The sequence below is a fragment of the Macrobrachium rosenbergii genome, chromosome 9 (assembly GCF_040412425.1).
Source record: "Macrobrachium rosenbergii isolate ZJJX-2024 chromosome 9, ASM4041242v1, whole genome shotgun sequence".
NCBI classification, from domain to species: Eukaryota; Metazoa; Arthropoda; class Malacostraca; order Decapoda; family Palaemonidae; genus Macrobrachium; species Macrobrachium rosenbergii.
Genome location: NC_089749.1, coordinates 19,610,162 through 19,617,661, shown reverse-complemented (window position 1 = coordinate 19,617,661; position 7,500 = coordinate 19,610,162).

Below are 7,500 nucleotides of genomic sequence, written 5' to 3'. Positions count from 1 at the left end.
AGTACCGACCTCTCCTCTTAGTCTGTCAGCTTCAAGAATTAAACAGAATTTGCGACCGAGGCTACCTCATAGTTAGCTGCTGGAGGCTTCCAGTCAATCCAAGAGTATGCAATTTTTCCAGAATTTTTCCACCTTGGCTATACGTTTTTGCCCCATGATATACAGCGAAATATTCTCCCCTTCGTGGTCATTATCTTATACTAATAATGATGGTGAATGGAAATTTCATAAGGAGAGGTAACAGCTTTTGTTTTTTTTTTATTCTCTGTAGAGAGAAAAGTTCTTTTAATTTGACATTTGTAAAGATGTTCTGCCGGTTTTGCTCAGCTGGAAGACATTCATCGCTAAATCTATCCATGATCCCAGTTGCACACATGTCTGTGCGACGTCTGTCCGTCACAGGTGGGTATGTAAAATGTTTTCTTTTGCTTTTTTTTTTAGGTGCAAAAGCCAATAGTCTGGGAAACCTAAAGCTTTCCATGTAGCTCGGGCCCGAAGCAAACGGGAAAATTTAAAATGGAGGAAAAAGAATGTGGGCTTATCCATGGAAGCAAAGACAATGAAAACAGAAGCAAGGTGAGAATCCCAAAGCCTGGCAGTTTTCCTCGTCCTAATTTTATACTATCGCTTCTCACATATACTCTGTGGATATCTGTAGTTCCTCGTTGGACGAGCGGGTTCCGTTCTCAGCTATCACTCTGTTGGCCGCGAGTTCGAATCTGAAGAATAAGAGGAATTTATTTCTGGTGATAGAAATTCATTTCTCGCTATAATGTGGTTCGGATTCCACAATAAGCTGTAGGTCCCGTTGCTAGGTAACCAATTGGTTCTTAGCCACGTAAAACAAATCTAATCCTTCGGGCCCAGCCCTAGGAGAGCTGTTAATCAGCTCAGTGGTCTGGTTAAACTAAGATATACTTAACTTTTGTGGATATCTGTCAATCTCGGATTGCTCTGCTGATTGCTATTTTTTCCCCCCTTCCCCTTTTTTTTTGTTTGATTACTTCAAGACAAGGCTATACCATTAGACAACCTGGCCTTATTGGGTTGCTTGCTTGTACCCATAAATGACCAGAAGCGTCGACGGAACCCGTTGTCCTTGGGTATACAGTAAACGTACTTGTCTGTCTCAAATACAAGTACAAATTTTCCCGCATTCGTTGAAAATCAATAATAATAATAATAATAATAATAATAATAATAATAATAATAATAATAATAATAATAATAATAATAATAATAATAATAATAATAAGTTCTAAGACTTCGATTAATCACAAAACTGAAAATCAGTTGAGGAGATGGTTCCAAAAAAATCAAAACAAAGGTCCTTCCTGCCGAAGAAACATAATAATAATAATAATAATAATAATAATAATAATAATAATAATAATAATAATAATAATAACTTCTCATACCGACATGAACCATTTAATGAAAATAAAATCACTGCGAATTTCTCTCTGTAATAATAATAATAATAATAATAATAATAATAATAATAATAATAATAATAATAATAATAATAATAATAACAATAATAATATTGATAATAATAATAATAATAATAAGTTCTAAGCCTTCGATTAATCACAAACTGAACATCAGTTGAGGAGATGGCTTCCAAAAAAATCAAAACAAAGGTCCTTCCTGCCGAAGAAACATAATAATAATAATAATAATAATAATAATAATAATAATAATAATAATAATAATAATAACTTCTCATACCGACATGAACCATTTAATGAAAATGAAAACACTGTGAATTTCTCTCTGTAATAATAATAATAATAATAATAATAATAATAATAATAATAATTTCTCATACCGACATGAATCATTTAATGAAAATGAAATCACTGTCAATTTCTCTCTGCAATAATAATAATAATAATAATAATAATAATAATAATAATAACAATAATAATAATAATAATAATAATAATAATAATAATAATAATAATAATAATAAGTTCTAAGACCTAGATTAATCACAAAACTGAACATCAGTTGAGGAGATGGCTTCCAAAAAAATTAAAACAAAGGTCCTTCTTGTCGAAGAAACATAATAATAATAATAATAATAATAATAATAATAATAATAATAATAATAATAATAATAATAATAACAAGTTCTAAGACCTCGATTAATCACAAAACTGAACATCAGTTGAGAAAATGGCTTCCAAAATAATTAAAACAAAGGTCCTTCTTGTCGAAGAAACATAATAATAATAATAATAATAATAATAATAATAATAATAATAATAATAATAATAATAATAATAATAATAATAATAATAATAATAATAACCATTTAATGAAAATGAAATCACTGTGAATTTCTCTCTGTAATAATAATAATAATTGTAATAAGTTCTAAGACTTTGATTAATCACAAAACTGAACATCAGTTGAGGAGATAGCTTCCAAAAAAAATTAAAACAAAGGTCCTCCTGCCGAAGAAACAGCACTGAACATCAACAGCCACAAAATCTTTACTACCTCTAATAATAATAATAATAATAATAATAATAATAATAATAATAATAATAATAATAATAATAATAATAATAATAATAATAATAATGATATAAACTTCCCATACCTACATGAACCATTTAATGAAAATGAAGTCACTGTGAATTCCTTTCTGCAATAATAATAATAATAATAATAATAATAATAATAATAATAATAATAATAATAATAATAAATGTAGCCTATACAACGTATTTTAACTTAATTACTGAGGAAGACCACCGTTCAGGAGCTCGAAAATATTTGTTTTATCCTTTGCATTAATACAATTTATTTATACAATTGTGGATGTTTATTAAATAACAGTTTATCACGATATTATGAATTGCTTATCAATAAATGTATACCTATAACTTTTGTTTATAACAATCACAGTCTGCAAGCAATAAAGCAGAAGTTTAAAATTGCCGTCGTCCAGCAAGGGGCCAGACTTTCTTACCACTTCCCCAAATATAAGTATACAGAATGAAGGTACCTTGTTCCGAGCTTTTGAGACGGTACGTATTGTCCACTGGGACAGGACTAGATGTCTCGAACCTCTCTTATAGTACCGTCCTTTGTGACGGTATGGGTACACTAATAATAAAAGTAATGACAATGGTCTTGGTCCATTATTCTTTAGGGAAGAACAAACGCACACCCACACACACTTACACGAAAATACTGACAGCGGAACAAAACCCCGGCTTCTTGCATGATTACACATGGGAGAACAGCAGAGAGAGACTCCTGCTGCTAAATGAGATGTAGATTAAGCCTTCTGTTTACTTATACATGCCAAAGTGGACCCTTTTCGCTGCCGAAAAATGATCCAAAACGGAACCGCTATCTGATCCCCCTCCGCTTGAGCAAATGTAATGAAGGGCAAGCTTCGTCATTATGAGTCTGTTATTATTTTGTTTTCTTTTATTATCTTTTCGGTAACTATGGGGTAAGACTGGGAGGAGATAATGGAGGGTAGAGTCGACTTTACTGATGACTAAAGGGCATCAGAAAATGAGTGATTTTTTCTCCAGCTTGCAAATGAGTAGTTGAACTGTAGTTGATGCAAATTTACATCACAGAAAAATGGTAAAACGATCACATAAGCAAAAAAAAAAACCTAGTAATACTAATTTCAAAATGATTCAAGGTTAGCTATTCCATTCACAGCCAATGAGCAAGGTGAAATTACATGAAGAATGTTGGGCATCGCGGGGAGGAGCGAATGTGTTGAATCCATGCACGTACCCTCTTAGGGGCAATAAATAAAAGCCTCTTTGCGGTGTATGCCAAGCCGCTTAACAATCACCATGGCTAAGTAGCCATAAAGTCTCCTTCATACCCAACACTCAATGATGATATTGTAAATGCCCCTTCTAGCCCTTCTCTCTCTCTCTCTCTCTCTCTCTCTCTCTCTCTCTCTCTCTCTCTCTCTCTCTCTCAAACTGTGTAGGTCTGCCATAGCCTCCTTCAGCAACAACCAACCAACCCCTGCTCCCTCTCTTCTCCTACACCATTCTTGAATTGAAGATGGAGGGTATCGAAGGGGGGGGATTAGGGGGGGTTAAGGGGTTTGGAGGGAGGGCTGGAAGGTTCGCCCACCTGTAATAGATGCGGCAGATAATAGCTGGTATTAAGTTAGGTGAAACAGACCTCATCCAATGACACACGCTTGTAAATGCTAATGTCCCTTTTGTAAATGGAAGGTAGTTGAGGGGGTCATTACCAGCCCTGTCTGCCTCAACCAGCTACGCCTCCTCCTTCCTCCTCCCCGCTTCATTCTTCGGATCACCATCATCACCATAATCATCATCAACGGAGGCTCTTCGGCATAACCTCCGTTTCTCCCCGGGGAGGGAGGTAGGGAGGGAGAATGGGAGGGGGAGGAAGAGGAGGAGGAGGAGGAGGAGGAGGAGGAGGAAGAAGGAAGGAGGACAAAAATTCCAATGTAAACATCATCATCATCATCATGAACAGCCTCTTCAACAAAACTAACGTTCATCTGGGAAGACCCTTTGGGGAAGGGGAGGGGAGAGGAAGGGGGAAGGGGGGGAAGAGGTAGGGGATTACTACATGGGAAGGACAAAAATTCCTATGTAAACGTGTCTGCCTTTGAAGAATGGAAAGCAAAGGTGTGGGCGGTTCCACTGGTGTTGAGGCCCGTCCAAATGATGGCTGGCCGGACTCGGTATTTGTCTAAACCTCTTCTTCGGTTTACGAATAAGGAGCGTTTGGTCGTCCCACGCCATAGCAGCTCCAGGACTGATTGATTTCCGACCGTTAACTGGAATCACAACAAATGGGGAGATGAGAAAAAAAAAAATCACACACACACACAGGCACACTGAGTGTCTGCGCATTACGATAGCGTTCACAAACGGACCATTAAGAGGAGGAAATTATAATGCTGGTAATAAACTTTATTCAGGACGAAGTATATTATACAAGTGTAAAATATAAAAAAAAGCGACCCAAGGTCACGCAAATACAATAACGATAATAACAACAATAAAAACGCACATCTGATGTTGTCTGATGGGAATCACAATAATAGCAATGATGATAATTCCTCAATAAACCGAGTGCAATGACGATGAGTCAAGATTTTATGTCCCCATTAGATTCGATAAACATTGCCCAACGTACAATTACTCCAATGTACATCGTCAAAGTAATGTTTGCTAAAAGCGAGGGGAAAAAATGTAACAATTTCATTTCCAACTGTCATTTACAAAGCGTATAAAAGTAATGTTGAAACAATATTTGCTACAATCACACTGCCTTACTGAACTGCTTCATTATTTCGGATTATATATATATATATATATATATATATATATATATATATATATATATATATATATATATATATATATATATATATATATATATATATATATAAGTAGTGTTTGTGATTTGTGTTCATAAAAAGTTGATGAGATGATATTTGCTAAAAGGGGAAGGAGAACATAAAACATAAATCTCATTCCCCCCCTTCATTCCGATATATAATATATATATATATATATATATATATATATATATATATATATATATATATATATATATATATATATATACATATATATATATATGTATATATATATATATATATATATATAAATATATATAATACATATATAAGAAACGTATTTCCCCTCATGAGTGTTACATTTACAAATGACGTGAACACAGCCGTATTAAACTCAGTCCATCTTCACGTACCTCTCGCGATGACTGTCTTTAGAGTCATGTAATGACCTCTTTAACGCCCAATATTTCTGGGTATCTCATCTCGTCCTGACCGCAGTTCCTCTTCTCTCTCTCTCTCTCTCTCTCTCTCTCTCTCTCTCTCCTCCAAAATGACTAATGAGAGATATTTTCGCCCCATTTTGGCTTTTTATCATAATCACGATAATCAAGGCAGCAGCAACTCTATTGGCGTGGCGATGATTTACGGCCCAATCTCCCCTCCCCCCTTTCTCCAACCCCACCCCAACCCACCCCGCCCCCCATAAAAAAAGAGACGCTTCGAAATCGTATTCTCTATCCGAAATTAAAACTAATGACGATAATGGACACCATAAAAAGGAGTAGTTTCATGTGCGTGGGGAGAAAACGATTCCTACAACACTATATATATAATTTTGGCCGAAATGGAGCAATGCGAGAGATAAGGCTGATAACCATAAAAAAATCGATGGGGGAGGATAGGGAGGGGAGAGAAAACAAGGGGTGTCGGAGGAGGTGGGAGAGCGAGAGAATATAAATTGACATGAGTATTATTTTGCTGGCGATTGGAAATACAAGTAACGTAATCCGCCATAACACACAGCGCTGGTGACAAAAAAAAAAAAAAAAAAACTCGAGAACCGAGGAAGGAATCAAGTCATAAAAATATGATTTACAACCGTCATTTGCAGTCTGTTTGACAATAATTAAGGGGCATATATAATATAAAGAATATTCATAAAATAAATTGAAAAAGCTCCAAGGAAGTGTTTCTTGGAGTCTGCTGTGTTATTGTTAACGAGACGTTCGGAGAATTGGATCTTCTTCTTGTTTCCAAAGGTTTATTAGCCCTTCATTCTTTTTTATCTGAGTGACAAGATATAATTTAAGGTCTTGTGTAACAGATGAAATATTCATGTTAGTTATGATGATGATATTCTATTTTGTCACGATGTTAGTATTGTATCATATGACAATACTGTCTTATTTAATGATGACACTTATAATTTATGGGTGTACATTTACAAAACTGAAACCATTAATTTCTCTATAACAATAATCCATCATCTGACGACATGACGATACTATTCTACTCCATCATGGTATCAATGCATTTTATATCAATTACCAAAGTATTGCCTTGCAGCTCGTAAATCATTTAGTTTATAAAACAAAAGGGAAGATATGAGCTGTATACTAAAGACAGGTCTCAACATTTTAATATAAAACATAATTTTCTTAGAGATAAAACTGGAAAAGATTTATATACCGTAAATTACCATAAATTATTATTGTCATTATTCTTACGGAAAAAAATAAATTAGAACTTAAAATATTACTTATATTTAAATTGACTATTAGTGGCGATGGGCTTGCTAGAAAGTCTGAATACAAAACTAATATATAAAATAAAATATATATATATATATATATATATATATATATATATATATATATATATATATATATATATATATATATATATATATATATATTTATATATTATACAAATATATGATATCTATAATATATATATGTATGTATATACAAATATATATGAAAACAGAAGTAGAGAGGAAATTTAACTAGTGTTGATCATAGTACAAGTAATAAAGATGCTAAAAATTCAGGTGAAGATTCTTAACATAAAAAGGGCAGATATCACATATAACAGAATGACAGCCGAGGATACTATAATAAGACTGAAAATACATTGAAGGATAACAAAGGCTTAGTTGAAAG